Genomic DNA, 17,859 nt, shown 5'->3' with positions numbered 1-17,859 from the left:
AAAATATTCTGAGAATTATTATACTTTCATCACACTCTATCACTTGCCATTTTTGCTGTTTGGCACACAAGTAGTCCTGTGTTGTAGCTTCACCAGGTTGACACCTCATTTTTAGGTTTGCCGGGTGCTGCTCCTGGAATGCTCTCCTGCCCTCTTCATTGAACCAGGGTAGATCCCCTGGCTTGGTAGCAATGGTAGAGTCTAGCTGCAGTGTTTTGCTTCTAAACCGATAGGTAGAACCCTAATCTGAGAAATCAGTAAAGCAGTGTCCAAATCTTTGGCAGAAACACTGTGCCATTTATTTTTTGGATTGCTACAGAATGTTGTGGTGCAGTTGCAGCAATATTGGTAGTTATAGCTTAATTATGAAGATCTGTCTTAAAGGGAATGTCATTCAGGAGGAGAAGGGGCAGGGGCCAGGGCATATGTTTTTTCTTAGTTGCTCCCCAATTTTGCCTGAAAAATAATGTCCAAACAGGATTTACCTTGCCATTTTTGAAAGACTATTGTTAGGAAATGGAGATAGTTTAAGGAAGTTATATCGGTATTTGTGGGTGTTAGGAATAAGTTTTAGCTTTACTGTTTAAGTTTGATTTGTATTTCTGTATCTGTGTTAAGAAAAGTTCGAGTTTTCATTTCACTTTAAAAGGTGCCTGCATTTCTAATGAGAGTTTTATGAAGAGAAGTTTAGCAAACACAAGAGCAGAAAAAACTGGGCTGTTGCTTAGCAATAGGGGCCCAGAGAGGTGGGACCCTCTCATAGACACACACAGAAGAAACTAGAAACAGCAGTTTTTGAGTTCAGTTTTTGAAGACAGCTGCCAGACAGAAGCAGCCGAGAGAAGGGCAGATGGCTAGGCCCAAGCTAAAGTTGGTTGAAATTAGCTGCCACGGAGAGACTGATGCAAAAGGACAAATAGCCAGTCCCAAGCTACGGAAGAAACAGGAGAGTGTCCCAAGCAGACCTTCTAGTCAAAGGAAGGACAGGAACCTGGAAAAGGTGCTGTTAAATGGAGTTAAGAGTGAGGAGCAGAGCAAGGCTTCAAGCTTAATGAGGTAAAGACTTGTGAGAAGCTAGAAGATCCAAAGAAATAACTGAAGGTCTGTAACTCTTTGACAGCTGAGTCAGTGAGAAAGAGTGCTTGGAGGAAAGCTTGAACGCATGTAGTGACCCAGGGGAGAGGAACAGCAGAAGGAGAGTTTGAAACTCTGGAGTTAAACCCTTATGGATGGCGTCTGAGGGAAAACATAAATTTGGGAGAAGATTCCAAGGCGAGTTCTTGGAGAGTGGAGATTGGAAATTCTCTCGTGAAAGACGGAGTTCAGTGAGACTGGTTGGTTTATGGGGTGGGGTGAGGTGGGGCGCGGGGGGGGTGGTGGGGTGTGATGGTGTTGATGACAGATCCATAGCATCTGCATATAGTGACTTTTGTTACATGGTTTCAGAGTGTGGTACACTGGACCACAGGTCACCTGGTTGTTCACGTGGACTGTGTACTTAATGTGAACATTAGAGTTCACAGATAGCTTTTGTACCTTGTGTTATCTTTACAAATCTGTATATGTCTGTAAAGATATAGTTGTGGGTGAAGGAGTATTGTAATATAGTTCATCTTTTCTTGTTTAATAAATGTTTTATTCTTTTGTTAAAAGTTTATTAGCTGACTCCCATGATTCTGTTTAGTAATCCATCTCCACGTATCCAAACAAACAAGTAAAAATTAGGATCTATCAAGCTGGGTTCCACCCTGGGATCAGGCTTGTCCAGGGGTAACCTTAGCTGGGGATCATAACACTATCAGTTTTAATACCCTCATGTAGGCTTCTTTATTGAGTGTCCTTCCTTGCCCGGTCACTCGGACTGGTGTGATTTATGGAGGACTCTTAGCTTGGAACAGTTCCATACGACCTTCCCTCCATCATAAGGTCAAAAGTGGGGATGTTCGCTGATGATTACACAATGTTCAGCACCACTCGCAACTCCTCGGATAGTGAAGCAGTCCGCATCCATATGCAGCAAGAACTGGACAATATCCAGGCTTGGGCTGACAAGTGGCAAGTAACATTTGCGCCACACAAAGGCCAGACAATGACCATCTCCAACAAGAGAGAATCGAACCATCTCCCCTTGATGTTCAATGGCATTACCATCACAGAACACCCCACCATCAACATCCTGGTGGTTACCATTGACCAGAAACTGAACTGGACTAGCCATATAAATACTGTGGCTACAAGAGCAGATCCAAGGCTAGGAATTCTGCAGAGACTAATTCACTTCCTGTCTCCCCAAAGCCTGTCCACCATCTACAAGGCACAAGTCAGGAGTGTGTTGGAATGCTCCTTACTTACCTGGATGAGTGCAGCTCCAACAACACTCAAGAAGCTCAACACCATCCAGGACAAAGCAGCCTGCTTGAATGGCACACCATCCATCACAATAAATGTTCACTCCCTCCACCACCTATGCACAGTTGCAGCAAGTGTGTACCATCTCCAAGATGCACTACAGCAACACTCTAAGGCCCCTTTGATAGCACCTTCCAAATCCACGACTTCTATTACCTAGAAGGACAAGGGCAGCAGTTGCATGGGAACATCATTACCTGCAAGTTCCCTTCCAAGCGACAGACCATCCTGACTTGGAAATATATTGCTGTCCTTTCACTGTCACTGGGTCAAAGTCCTGGAATTCCCTTCCTAACAGCACTGTGGGTTTACCTATACCACATGGACTGCAAAAGTTCAAGAAGGCCACTCATCACCACCTTCTCAAGGGCAGTTAGGGATAGGCAATTAATGCTGGCCTAGATAGCACCGCCCACATCCCATGTACGAATAAATAAAAAAAAATGGAACAACAGGTGACCAGACTTTAGACCAGCCCAGCCCACCCATGTAAAATGGCGGCAAGGACCTGATCGGGGGCACCGATCAGGTCCGCGCCCACCCGTGCCCACACCTGCACAACCCCTCTGACGTGGGTAAAATTCTACTCATAACGAATGAAAGATATAAACCCCTTTACATGTCTGAAGGATGCCTCAAAGTGTTTAACAACCAACAAAGTACAGTCACTGTGGTAATATTGGAAACATGGCAGCCAATTAGCAAAAAGCAAGTTTCCACAGACAGCAATGATATAATCTTTTTTTTTGGTGTTGGTAGAAGGATAAATATTGGCCAGAACACTCAGGAGAATTCTCCTGCTCTTCTTTGATTAGCAGTATGGGATCCTTAATATCACCAAATAGAGCATAAGGGGACACAGTTTAATGTCTTGTCCAAAAGATAGCATTGCCAACAGTGCAGCACTCGTGCAATAATGCAATGAAATATCAGGCTGGATTATGTGCTCAGGTTTCTGGAGTTCAGCCCATAACCTCAGAGGTGAAAGTGCTACCAACTGAGCAAAGGTTGAACCTTTTAAGGCTTACATTCAATGAACTAAAAAGTACAATTTGTGGAATTTGTGGTCCTCTGAGAATGAAGAAATTTTCATCTTGAGAATACTTTATTGATAAGACTTTACTTTTTAAACTCTAAAATCCATCTTCCTCTACACTGCAGGGGTCAGAGTTGTGGCTTTTATAAGGTCACAACAAGAGTGTTTTAAAAGGGAAAGTGGTGGGGGGAGGAGGGTAAATTTTGTTCAAAGTACTCAGCCGTTTTGTAAGAATGAAAATAATATAGCCACATCTATGGTGTGGTTTTCCAGCACTGAAGAATGACGCGCATCCGGAAGTGCTGTGCGCTCCCTGTGTGGGAGGGTGGGGGCATTCTCACATGATCAAAACTGGCTTGAGATATCAAATATCTTATTATTCTGTGAACAGCACAAAAGGGTCAGTCTGGAACATGAAGACTAGAGGGAAGCCATCCTTTGCCCAGCACAAGGGAGGAAGCTGCCTCAAAAGTAATCTTAGACATTTTACCTGAAAGATTATGGTTCTTCACTACAGGGGCTCGACCAACTTCGATTTAGGGTGAACCAATGCAAACTCATCACCCGATACTGCCAACGTTTGTTTTTCTTCAAGGCATCAAGAGAAAATGTTTCAGGCCTGTGACATTTCAATTACCATCTTGAGGATGGATTAGAAGTGACTTTTTTTTTTGATGCTTTAAGTTAACTAAATGCATGCTACATCTTTAGAACTCAGCTTTCCTTGTGTGTGTTTGTATCTGATGTGAATGAGGAGTGGGTGTTTGTTGTGTTTACAATTCAGTTGTGAAAAATAAACATTTACCCTTTCCTTTGATCTAAACTTAGAAGAAGGCCTGTTTTGTGTCTATTCTTTAAAGTTAAAGTGCTAAAGGGGTTAAAACACTCCTTTAAAAATACATCTTGTTGTGGTCAGCCAGGAGATGAGAAAAGGGGGAAATTATCCCAATCTCTCCCCATCCGTAATAGGCCTTAGAAAGGATACAGAAGAGGTTTAATAGGATGTTAACAGGGTTGAAGGATTTGCAGTGGAAGCTAATTCCATAACTGTTTTTATAAGAGAATTGAACAGGTACTTGAGAATGAAGAACTCAGAGTGTTATGGACAAGAGAACAGGGATGTGGGATTAAACATGACTGGTCTTTCAAAGAGTCACCACAGGCCTGATGGGCCAAATGGCCACTTTCTGTGCTGTAGGTTTCTATGATTGCAAGCCCAATTCATGAGCATTATTTCAGACAATCAGGGCAAAATTTTACTCTTGTTGTGCGGACAAGCGCTCGACCTGAATGAGCGTAAAATAATATATGATGATGCTGGGCAAGAGTTGGTTGGCAGGCTTACGCCGGAACTGGCAGTGCGCCAGCCGACAATTAAGCGGCCTGTTAAGAACATAAGAACTCGGTGCAGGAGTAGGCAATTCAGCCCCTTGGGCCTGCCCCGCCATTCACTACGATCATGGCTGATCTCATTTGGCCTCAACTCCAGTTTCCCGCCTTCTCCCCGTAACCTTTCAACTCATTACTAATTAAAAATCTGTATCTCTTCCTTAAATTTATTCAGCGTCCCAGCATCCACTGCATTCTGAGGTAGTGAATTGCACAGATTCACGACCTTTTGAGAAAAATAATTCCTCCTCATCTCTGATTTAAATCTACCACCCCTTAGCCTAAAACTATGGCCTCTCATTCTAGAATGCACCACAATGGGAAACATCCACTCCACGTCTACTTTATCTATCCCCTTTAGCATCTTATATACCTCAATTAGATATCCTCTCATCCTTCTAAACTCAAGCGAGTATAGGCCTAAACTGCTAAATTTCTCCTCATAAGACAACCCCCGCATCTCTGGAATCAATCTAGTGAACCTCCTCTGAACAGCCTCCAGTGCAACTACATCCGTCCTCAAGTAAGGGGACCAAAACTGTGCACAATACTCCAGGTGCGGTCTCACCAATGCCTTGTACAGTTGCAACAACATTTCCCTATTTTTATACTCTATTCCTTTAGCAATAAATGCAAAGCTCTTAAAGAACTAATTGACTTGAATTTTTCGCTGCCCGTCCAACTGTTCATGGGTGGAATGAGGATTCGACCAGTGATTTTGAAAAAAAAATTTTAAACTTTTAACACTGATATTTAAAATGTCCATGCTCATGTGACAGATGAGGGGATGTTTTCATTATTTTTAGTATCTTTATTTTTATTGTGAAAAATCTTCAGCTCCCTGAGGCAGCTCTGTACCTCAGGGAGCTTTTACTGAGTGCATCCCCCGCACGTGCACACGCTTCAGCATCTGTGCTCCTCCCGCCCCCACCCCGGCAGCACTGCAGCATGCGTTACTCAGCCAGCCAGCGTGAAATCCATGTCGGGGCCCAATCGCAGGCGGCGGGCAGCTTCGTGGCTGTTCCCGGGGCCCGCCCGCCCAACAAGGGCAAAATTCTGCCCCCAGTGTTCAAAAGCTGACTTCCTTGACCTTTTAAAAAATTTGCTGAATGAAATACCTGCATGTGAGGTCAGAGAGATCAGCACCCATTCTGAAACCCGAGCAGGCAAATAAAAAATGTAAGACCACAAGTTTCATGGTTAAGCAGTGTAAATAAGCACATTATTTTCTAAGAAGTGCACATTCATTGCCCACAGAGATGAAAGCTACTCTCTTTTATCTCTCCAGTAGCAGTGCAGGGGGAACTTAGCCCTGAAGTAGAATAAGGAACTCCTGCTATAGGCTGACAATAGAAAACACTGAAAATGCACAGCATGTCAGTCAGTATCTGAAAGAAAAAGAGTGGGCAGTTCTTTAGGTAGGACTCTTCATCGAGCACCTACTCATTGACTCCAAGTTGTGCATGAGGGAGTGGGACTAACTGGGCACTAAATAGCAGACACGATGGGCCAAATAGCCTCCTATTTTATTCTGTGATCCTATGATTCCATGTCATGCATGAGAAGCTTGTTAAAGGTGGGTTTGGAAAAACATGACCTTGAATATTGTTATCATGCATGGTAATCAGACCAAGAGCAACACATGTCGTGTTTAGTGTTAAGTGGATGGAAAACTCATTAGGAGGCGAGATCCATAATTAATGCTGGGCAACCACCATGACAGCTCGATTTACACCTTCCATCAGGCTCCTGAGCTTCCCCAGGAGAATATGATACAGCCAGGCTGATTGAAGCAGGCAACAGGCCAGGCCCAAGTGAAAGTGAGGACAGCATGGCTGTGCCAGTCTAATTTAGTAAAAATGGAAAAGTCTTCTGCCGGCCAAAGTCTAATTAATAAATCTTCTAGAAGATGCTTTTGTTAATTGCAAGTCCCAATTAAGAGAGAAGCTTCGTTCAATTAAAACTTTTATGGTTGCCCTGAATATGAGAGGAAATGTTGTGGCTCTCACCTTGGTATCTGAGCAATTTGTTGAAACTGGGGAAGGGGCATGGGGGGCTGTGGGGGGACGGTGGTGGGGCGGGGTGATGTGATGTAGACCTGGCCACCGCTGGATATTTACTCAGCCGTCCCAAAGTTTGTGCAACTGCTTCAGGTTGTTGGAGCGATGACACTGGGCCTAAATTGAGTAAATAGCAGCTAGCTTCCTATTTCCCACATAGAACACTACAGATAAATCCAGATCCCACAAACATGTTTTAGTGTCTGAGGTAATTAACCCACTCTCTCTTTATCTCTCTCCCTTTCTCCCAATGTATCCCCTCTGCCTCATATTTATACCTTGAGCTTTATCCTATTTTTCCCCACATTCTTTCAGTTTCTTGGTGCCTTGTCAATCGTATAGCCTTAAATTTGAGGAACTCCCTGCCTCCCCCAGTTTTCCCTTCCTCTTACAACTCGTAGGTCGTTTAAAACCCTAGCATTATGTCTTCAAACACTTCCAACAAGGTTTAACTAGTCTTCTCTCCTATGGTGTTCTGCATCATGCATCTTCACCTAGGTTTATCAGTAATGAAAAGAGATCAGCACCCTGATATACTGAGTTGGTGTTCAAAATTAAGTGAATTTTAACAGATGGAAAATCTTGTGGCTTGTCACCTCCTTGCCCAAATTTCTGATATGCGCTCCAATCATGTGAAGCTCCCCACGAGGAGGGCTAAATCGTCAAATTTGCCTCCAAAATATATGCTCTACTTTGAGCTTTCAGTACCCCTCTGTAGGTGATCAAGATAATTAGACAGTCAATATGGTTTTATCTGGTGTCCTTCCAGTACACTGTTCCTTTATCCAATGTAACAACCTTTACTATTTTCAGAACTGATCACACTCTTTATCTCATGTTGTTTTCGTGCCATATAAATTCCTGAGGAAAATATAAGCAGACACTTCTAGAGATGCACCATTATATATCACCTTGTTATACATTTTTATAGGGGTTTTATAGGAAACATTATACTATTTATTTTCTTACTGCCTTCAACTTAATCATTTGAATGTGAGTGCTAGTCCTATACCAATAATAAAAAAAAAGATAAAGGTGCAAAAAACATGTTTTGTGAGACAGAATGAATGCCAGGAAATAAATGGAAGTGCAGAAGAGTAAATCTCTTACTCGGAGTGGTATAGATTTTATCTTCAAGTTTTATTTCCTGGTTGGCTTTCCAAGTTAATTGAGAAATTGTTAACAAAAAGCACGTCTACATGTGTCCTTCCCAATGGAGTGGACATTTACTGGTTTTCATTAGAAACACAGGATAGTACATCACAGAAGCAGGCCATTCAGCCCACTGACTCTGCATCAGCTCCTTCAGAGCACAATCCAGTTCTCTCACTTCTGTCTGTTTCCCCATATCCCTGAAAGATTTTCCCCTTCAAGTACTTATCCAATTCCGTTTTGAAGGCTACCCTTGAATCTATATCTACCACCCTATCAGGCAGCATGTTTGAAATCCTAATCACTCATTTCCCCCCAAAAATTTCCCTCATGTCACACCTGGTTCTTCTGCCAACCACACTAAATCTGTGGCCGGGGTTATCGATCCTGTTCGCTTTCAATAAGGCCATATGACATTGGATGATAATTCTTGCTGGGGTGCAGTCAGCCTGAAAGTTTTAAGCAAATCCAACTCTAGGTGAATTACTGGACCTTCTAAACTGGGCAGCACACAGCAATCCACAGTGCATTGCACAGTGAAATAAACAGGTCATGCACGACCAATGTTCCTGTTAATTTGTGTGTAAATATGGCCTTGCAGCAATCTTAAAGGGACCGCATGGTCAATCAAACAATCAAAGGTTATTGCAGAAAATAAATGCTCATGGTGCAGGGGCTAACATATTGACATGGATAGAAGATTGGCTGGCTAACAGGAAGCAGACTGTCGGCATAAATGGATTGTTTTCAGGTGGGCAAGATGTAACGAGTGGTGTGCCACAGGATCAGTGCTGAGACCTCTACTGTTTACAATTCATATAAATGACTTGGATGAAGGGATTGAAGGGATGGTTGCCAAATTTGCTGATGACACAAAGATAAGTAGGAAAGTAAGTTGTGAAGAGGGCATAAGGAGGCTACAAACAGGTATAGATAGGTTAAGTGAGTGGGCAAAAATCTGGCAGATGGAGTTTAACATGGAAAAATGTGAAATTGTCCATTTTGGCAGGAAGCATGTTAGTTAAATGGTGAGAGATTAAGAGCTCTGAGATGCAGAGAGATCTGTGTGCCTTAGTGCATGAATCACAAAAGGCTAGTGTGCAGGTACAGCAAATAATTAGGAAAGCTAATCGAAGTTTATCATTTATTGCGAGGGGAATTGAATACAAAAGTAGGGAGGTTATGCTTTAGTTGTACAGGGCATTGGTGAAACATTTGCAGTACTCTGTATTGTACTGGTCTTCTTATTTAAGGAAAGATATAAATGTGTTGGAAGCAGTTCAGAGAAGGTTTACCAGACTAGTACCTGGAATGGGTGGGTTGTCTTATGAGGAAAGGTTAGACAGACTAGGCTCGTATCTGCTGGAGTTTATAAGAGTAAGAAGCGATTTAATCGAAACATATAAGGTCATTGGGGCTGATGATAGGGTGGATGTGAAGAGGTTGTTTCCTCTTGAGGGAGGGTCTAGAACTAGGGGCCACTGCTTAAAAATAAGGGGTCGCCCATTTAAAACAGAGATGAGGTGTATTTTTTTTCACTCAGAGGGTCGTGAGTCTTTGGAACTCTCTTCCTGAAAAGGTGGTAGAAGCAGAGTCTTTGAACATTTTTAAGACAGAGGTGGATCGATTCTTGGTAAGGAAGGGGGTGATAGATTATCGATGGTAGGTGGACTGCAGATTTTAGGTTACTGTCAGATCAGCCATGATCTTAGTAAATGGTGGAGCAGGCTTGAGGGGCTGAATGGCCTACTCCTGCTCCTTGTTTGTATGTTCGCAGACCGACAAAGAAAAAAATAGAGGGACATTGTTACTCAGTGAAGGTAATGCTAAGGGAGGATGATGCTTTTTCAAACTAAAATGATTGCTGGGTGTGGCTCATGCTGGCAAGACCTCACTTATTGTCCCTTGTCATTTGCCCAGAGAAGTTGATGAAAATCAGTTTTCATAGATAGGTTTAGATGACCTTTGAGCAGCGTGTAACACTTTCCACCAGCTTTCAACTGCTCTGAAAACAAACCTTTTCACACATCAGTTCTTCTGTTGTATCAGATGTTAGAATTATCTTCAGGATTAACCCTGGTCTGTTGTTCCCAGCTCCAAAACTCTCTCAGCCCCATCCTGTAAAGACACTCAATGGCTTTCCTTTACTAATTCAGGAAATGATCTTCATAGGAAATATATATTGGCCTTGGAGGGAGCATGGCATAGATTTATTAGTGATACTCTAAGGATCCAGTGATTAAATAATAAGAAATTAGGGCTGTACTCCATGGAATTCAGAAGGTTAAGGGTGATTTGATTAAAATTTTCAAGGGAATCAGACAGGGTGGAAAGCGGAAACTGGTGGGGAAGCTTGGACTCAGGGGCATAGCCTAAAGATTTGAGCCAGACCTTTCTGGAGCAAAATGAGGAAACACGTCTACACACAAAGGGTGGTAGAAGTTTGAAACTCTTTCAATAAGGTTAGGGTAGTCAGACGTCCAATTTTGTATTAGACAGTCCAGTTTTTAGCTGGTCTGGCCACTATCTAGTGCCAGTTGGCTTCATATCCAGAATTTTAACCCTTTGTGAAGTGCTGACAGGGATTGTGCTCTTTCCTCTCCCCATCTGCAGCAGCCTCGATATGACAGTGACAGAAGAATCAGGTTTGTTTTAATACTCCCCCACCCCCACCCCACACCACACCACCCTGCCCCACAGTCTCTCCAATTGTGCAGAATCCCTCAACATGATGCCATCACCAGTGTGCATGATGATGTCATCCATGTGTGATGATGTCACCTAGTGCATGTTGCGAAGGTATCAGGCAACATCAGTCAATATGTGGAGTCAGGCCACAAATTAGCCTTGGGGGAGAATTTTCCCTCCGTAGGGAGGGTTGTGCAGGGGTGGGCGGGAGCGGGCGTGAACCCGATTGGTGCCCCCAATTGAGTCAGTGCCGCCATTTTATGTGGCGGGCCAATTAAGGCCTGCCCAGTGTGATGTGCACCCGGAAGCACTGTGTGCTCCCTGTACGGGTGGGGGGAGGAGGCTGAGTCAGGGCCTGTGCTCTTTCACGCATGCGCACGAAAGAGCGCAGAAATCTCTGCGGCACAGAGTTGCCTCCGGGAGATTAGATTAAGTTTTAAAAAGCTAAATAAAGAAAATTAAAAATTTTAAGCCATGTTCCCTCATGTGACAGTGTCACATGAGCTAGGACATGTCAATGAATTAAAAAAAAAAAATTTTATTCAATTTGTAAACCCTTCATGAAATCTCATCCTGCCCGTGGACGAGGTACCATGAAAAATGTGAAGGCTGCTTGGGCTCTTTACCTGCCCAGGATGGGCAGCTCAATTTATTGGTTTAATTCATTCTTAAATGGCCTTAATAGGCCTTTGACTGTTCAGCGGGTGCGCAGCCGACTTTGGCTGCGCACCCGCCAAACTGAAAATCTAAATGATGCGCGGTGACATTGGGAAGCATGCCCCACCCCCACTCACTGAGCCGAAAATTCTGGCCTTGATTTCATTAAAAGGTGGAACTGGCTTGTGGGGCTGAATGGCCTACCCCTGTTGCCATGTTCCTATGAAAATGTTAGCTGTTGTTTTCTCTGTTCAGGTATTGATGGATCTGGCCTGATTCTTGTATTTTATGAAGCTTTGGAGGGAGAGAGAAAAGGCTGGTTAGCCAATTAAGAGCCTATGGTGTGTAAATGTAATGGGTCCAAAGTGTTGGAAATGAGGCAAGCCTTTCAGGTGGAGCACTGTTGGAGTTCCATATATGAACCAATCAGGTCCTTTACTCAGGCCTTTAAAAAAATTCTTTCATGGGACTTGGGTGTCGCTGGCTAAGCCTGCATTTTTATTGCCCATCTCTAATGTCCTTGAGAAGGTGGTGGTGAGCTCCCTTCTTGAACCACTGTGATCCATGTGGTGTGTGTACACCCATAGTGCTGTTAGGGAGGGAGTTCCAGGATTTTACCCAGCAATGAGGAAGTGGCAACATAGTTCCAAGTTAGGATAATGTGTGACTTGGAGGGGAACTTACATGTGGTGGAGCTCCCTTGCACCTGCTGTCCTTGTCCTTCTGGGTGGTAGAGTCGCGGGTTTGGAAGGTGCTGTTGAAGGAGCCTTGGCGTGCTGCTGCAGTGCATCTTGCAAATGGATTGACACTGCTGTTACTGCGCATTGCTGGTGGAAGTGTTCAGGCAGGGTAATCAGCTGGTGTGGGGTAGTTGGGTCAGGTCAGCTGGGGGCTAGTCAGCTGGTTGGGTGAGTGATAGGGGCATCAGGGTGTCATGGGGGTGTGGGGTCCAGTTGTGGAGTTTCCCAGGTGTTAGGCTACGTTTTAATCTGTCTAACATTTCCTGGGTAAGTCACATGGATCTCTCCCAAGCCTAACTCACAATCAGTGACATTCTCACAGGGTCCTTGGTAGCAGGGGAATTGCCCATTAAAACTTCCCGGCAATTCTCACATAGCTCTGTGCATCAGGACTTTCACAGGGTCCTGATGCGTATCTTCAAGTATACATCTGGTCTCTGACAATAGAGAGACTGGAAGACTTGGCCCACTCCTATTCTAGTTATTCTAGCTATTCTAGTTATTCTAGTTCACAGCCACATCTCCTTTCTCAGTGACTGTCTCCATCTCCGACTTACCCCACGTGGATTTCAATTGAAATTCCACCCCTCATGTTTCGAACCCACCCAGGATTACAGGTATCTCCGGGACATAAAACGTTTCTCGGACTGCTGTTCCCGTTACATTCTGAAATCCACACTCAGTGCCATGCGCCACCATATGAACACACTCGACCTCTCCCTCCAGCAGCACCGCCGTACCCTTTTTCAAAGCTGCGCGTGCCCCCAGTTTCATTTTATCCTTCGGCTCATCCGACGCCTCAACAAGAAACTTTTTCTCTTTCTCTCAAGTGCTAAGGAACGCAAGCTCCAACAACTCATCGACACCAACACCCATCTAGGACCCTCCACCCTGGCCTGTCCCTCCGTCCCCACCCCATCTTCCAATCCCAACCCCAGCCCTGTATTCACTATACCCCCTGACCTTCCCCTCTCCGATGCTGAACGTTCAGTGCTCAGCAAAGGACTTAGTTTCATACCCTTACGCCCTCACCTCAATGAATTTCGGGCTCGGCATGATGCTGAACTCTTCTTCCGCCGTCTTCGTCTCCGGGCTCACTTCTTTGGGCAGGAGTCCTCTCCCAGTTCAACGGATCCTTTTACCCATCTCCAATATTCTCCCTCCACCTGGACCCCTCCCTCTGGATTCTTACCTTCTCTTGATCTTTTCATTGAGAACTGTCGGCGTGACATTAGTCGTCTCAATTTCTCTGCTCCTCTCACCCATTCTAACCTGTCTCTCTCTGACCTTACTGCACTCCATTCTCTCAGGTCCAACCCTGACATTGTCATCAAACCCGCTGACAAGGGTGGTGCTGTTGTTGTCTGGTGCACTGACATCTACCTCGCGGAGGCTGAGCGTCAACTCACAGACACTTCCTCCTACCTTTCCCTGGACCATGACCCCACCACTGAACGTCAAGCCATTGTTTCCAGGACTGTCACTGACCTCATCTCCTCTGGGGATCTCCCTCCCACAGCTTCCAACCTGATAGTCGCCCAACCTCGGACGGCCCGCTTCTACCTCCTACCCAAAATCCACAAACAGAACTGCCCCGGTAGACCGATCGTCTCAGCTTGCTCTTGCCCCACGGAACTCATTTCTCGTTATCTTGACTCCCTTCTCTCTCCCCTTGTCCAGTCCCTTCCCACCTACATCCGTGATTCCTCTGACACCTTACGTCACATCAACAATTTTCAGTTCCCTGGCCCCAACCGCTTCCTCTTCACCATGGACGTCCAATCCCTCTACACCTCCATTCCCCACCAGGATGGTCTGAGGGCCCTTAGATTCTTCCTCGAACAGAGGCCCGAACAATCCCCATCCACCACTACTCTCCTCCGTCTGGCTGAACTTGTTCTCACGCTGAACAATTTCTCCTTCAACTCCTCTCACTTCCTCCAAATAAAAGGTGTGGCTATGGGTACCTGCATGGGCCCCAGCTATGCCTGTCTCTTTATGGGGTATGTGGAACATTCCTTGTTGCAGTCCTACTCCGGCCCCCTTCCACAACTCTTTCTCCGGTACATCGATGATTACTTCGGTGCCGCTTCATGCTCTCGTCGGGACTTGGAAAAATTTATTAATTTTGCTTCCAATCTCCACCCCTCCATCATTTTCACGTGGTCCATCTCTGAGACTTCCCTTCCCTTCCTTGACCTCTCTGTCTCAATCTCTGGTGATAGACTGTCCACCGATATCCATTACAAACCCAGCGACTCCCACAGCTATCTCGACTACAGCTCCTCACACCCTGCTTCCTGTAAGGACTCCATCCCATTCTCTCAGTTCCTTCGCCTCTGTTGCATCTGTTCCGATGATGCTACCTTCAAAAACATTTCCTCTGACATGTCCTCCTTCTTCCTTAACCGAGGTTTTCCACCCACGGTCGTTGACAGGGCCCTCAACCGTGTCCGGCCCATCTCCTGCGCATCCGCCCTCACGCCTTCTCCTCCCTCCCAGAAACATGATAGGGTCCCCCTTGTCCTCACTTATCACCCCACCAGCTTCCGCATTCAAAGGATCATCCTCCGCCATTTCCGCCAACTCCAGCATGATGCCACCACCAAACACATCTTCCCTTCACCCCCCTTATCGGCATTCCGTAGGGATCGCTCCCTCCGGGACACCCTGGTCCACTTCTCCATCACCCCCTACTCCTCAACCCCCTCCTATGGCACTAGCCCATGCCCACGCAAAAGATGCAACACCTGCCCCTTCACTTCCTCTCTCCTCACCGTCCAAGGACCCAAACACTCCTTTCAAGTGAAACAGCATTTCACTTGCATTTCTCCCAACTTAGTCTACTGCATTCGTTGCTCCTAATGTGATCTCCTCTACATTGGAGAGACCAAACGTAAACTGGGTGACCGCTTTGCAGAACACCTGCGGTCTGTCTGCAAGAATGACCCAAACCTCCCTGTCGCTTGCCATTTTAACACTCCACCCTGCTCTCTTGCCCACATGTCTGTCCTTGGCTTGCTGCATTGTTCCAGTGAAGCCCAACGCAAACTGGAGGAACAACACCTCATCTTCCGAATAGGCACTTTACAGCCATCCGGACTGAATATTGAATTCAACAACTTTAGGTCGTGAGCTCCCTCCCCCATCCCCACCCCCTTTCTGTTTCCCCCTTCCTTTTCTTTTTTTTCCAATAAATTATATAGATTTTCCTTTTCCCACCTATTTCCATTATAAAAAAAAAATTTTTTTTTACATCTTTTATGCTCTCCCCACCCCCACTAGAGCTATACCTTGAGTGCCCTACCATCCATTCTTAATTAGCACATTCGTTTAGATAATATCACCAACTTTAACTTTAACACCTATGTGTTCTATTGTACTATTGTCGTTGACATCTTTTGATGATCTGCTTCTATCACTGCTTGTTTGTCCCTACAACCACACCCCCACTCCACCTCTCTCTCTCTCTCTGTCTCTCCGCCCCCCACACACACACCTTAAACCAGCTTATATTTCAACTCTTTCCTGGACTCAAACTCAAGTTCTGTTGAAGGGTCATGAGGACTCGAAACGTCAACTCTTTTCTTCCCCGCCGATGCTGCCAGACCTGCTGAGTTTTTCCAGGTAATTCTGTTTTTGTTTTTGTTTTGGATTTCCAGCATCCGCAGTTTTTTTGTTTTTACCTATTCTAGTTATGTTGGTTGAGGGATAAATATTGACCAGGATTCCAGGGAAAATTCCCCTGCTCTGCTTTGGAATAGTGTCGTAGAATTTTTACATTCACCAGGGAGAAGGCAGACTAGGCCTCGGTTTAAAATCCCATATGAAAGGCAGTACCTCCATTGGTACATCCCTCCCTCAGTACTGCACTTTAGGTCAGCCTAAATTTTGTACTCAAGTCTCTGGAGTTGGACTTGAACCCATGATCTACTGATTCACTGCTCCACTGAGTCACAGCTGACACCATTAAGTGACGTAGGACCATTTGTATGAAAAATGGGAAGACTTTGTGACTGGATGATGTAATTCCCTTTTAAGGGTTCAATACTTTCCCAGTGGACCATCTTGTCCTGGACCATTAGCGGCGATGCCTGGTTTGTGCAGATGGATTTTATTTGAAAAATGAAGATTGCTGGCCAATCTGTTTTCCCTCATCAGAGTCATCTTTCATGACTACCGTGTTTGGACCTGTTCAACCATCTTTTTGACTGTTGACATTGGGTGATTGGGAGAAAAGATGAAGATGGATGACGGGGTGGGTTGAGGATTAAGCTGTAAAAATTCTGGAGCATCTTGCATGTGCTACGGTTAATTGTAGAGCTGCAAAACTCTAATCAATCTTCAGAGACATGGGCCTTCTTAATGTCTATGGCTTTGCTGGAGGAGATAATAATGCCACAGGGTCAGCATTTTTAAAGAATGCACGCTTCCATGCAGTTTATCTTTACAGCACTTTAGTCACAAGCTAATAGCCACTACTTAAAATAACGGCTTTGAATTTTCCCAGGAATCCAAAATACAATTCCAAAGGAAGCACTTTAAGACTATTTTGGAGCCCTCCTTCTTTAGCTTGGTGTCAGTTCATATCTGATTATGCTTCTGTAGGATGTTTAACCCCTGCTCAAATTGCTGTTGATGTTGTGAGATAGGGGAATTTATTCACTTGCACAAGCACTTCAGTCAATCCTTTTGAGAATGCCCCAAGCTCCCAGCAGGATATATCTGAGAAAATGCTGAGGTGCAGTTCTGACGTCTATGCTGAGTTGTGAGAAAGTAAATAAACCTGTAGATCACAACAGAGTTTCCAGCTGGAGAAACAGCAGGAAGCTGATCAATGCTCTTATGCCGATAAATTACATGGATTCAGTTGGTGTTCAAATCCCTCCATGGCATGGCCCTTCTATTTCAGTAAACTCCTCCAGCTCAGATACCCTCTGCGATCTCAGTGCTCCTTCAATTCTGATCTTTTGTGAGTACCCGATTTCCATTGCTCCACCATTGGTGCTGTACCTTCAGTTGCCTAGGCCCTGAACTCTGGAATTCCCTCCATAAACCTCCTTAAGGGAGAAGCTCTCTTTCCTCCTTTAAGACGCACTTTAAAATCGACCCCTTTGGTCATCTGCTGCAATATCTCCTTATGCGGCTCACTGTTGAATTTCATTTGATAATGCTCCGGTGAAGCATCTTGGGATGTTTTAACACATTAGAAGTGCTATATAAATGTAATCTATGTTGTTGTAAATTCTGTGTGTTGGGAAGCTTTTGTCTGGAGGTAAATGGAGGATGTTGTCTATTCCCTCCCCTTCCATAACACTCAGCATTACTAGTAAGTCATTTAACTAATGGAATTAAAGTTAGAAAGTTCAAAGATCAAACAGATAAAAATCAAACAGATCAAATTCTTTTGTTAAAACTACTGCTTTGGCCACTGTAGAATGCACTTCAGATTTTACAATACCCACTGGATCATTGTGTTTTAGAGGGACATGCTGCTTAAAATGCATCACTTTTTATCTCATTATAAATTGGCTGCCCACAGTCACTGTTAAATTGAATGAATGTGCTGATATCATGTGACCTTCAAAGAAAATGCCAACCTGAGAGCACTGCTTACGCCATTATTAAGATATCTTCTCCTAATTCAGCCCCCAGTTTCCTGGTAACAAATGAACCACTTTTTCCCCTCTTCATCTCAATCATTAATTTCTTCTGGTTTTCCTGTACA

The sequence above is a fragment of the Carcharodon carcharias genome, chromosome 15 (genome assembly GCF_017639515.1).
Source record: "Carcharodon carcharias isolate sCarCar2 chromosome 15, sCarCar2.pri, whole genome shotgun sequence".
Lineage (NCBI taxonomy): Eukaryota > Metazoa > Chordata > Chondrichthyes > Lamniformes > Lamnidae > Carcharodon > Carcharodon carcharias.
Note: the sequence above shows the minus strand (reverse complement) of the source record.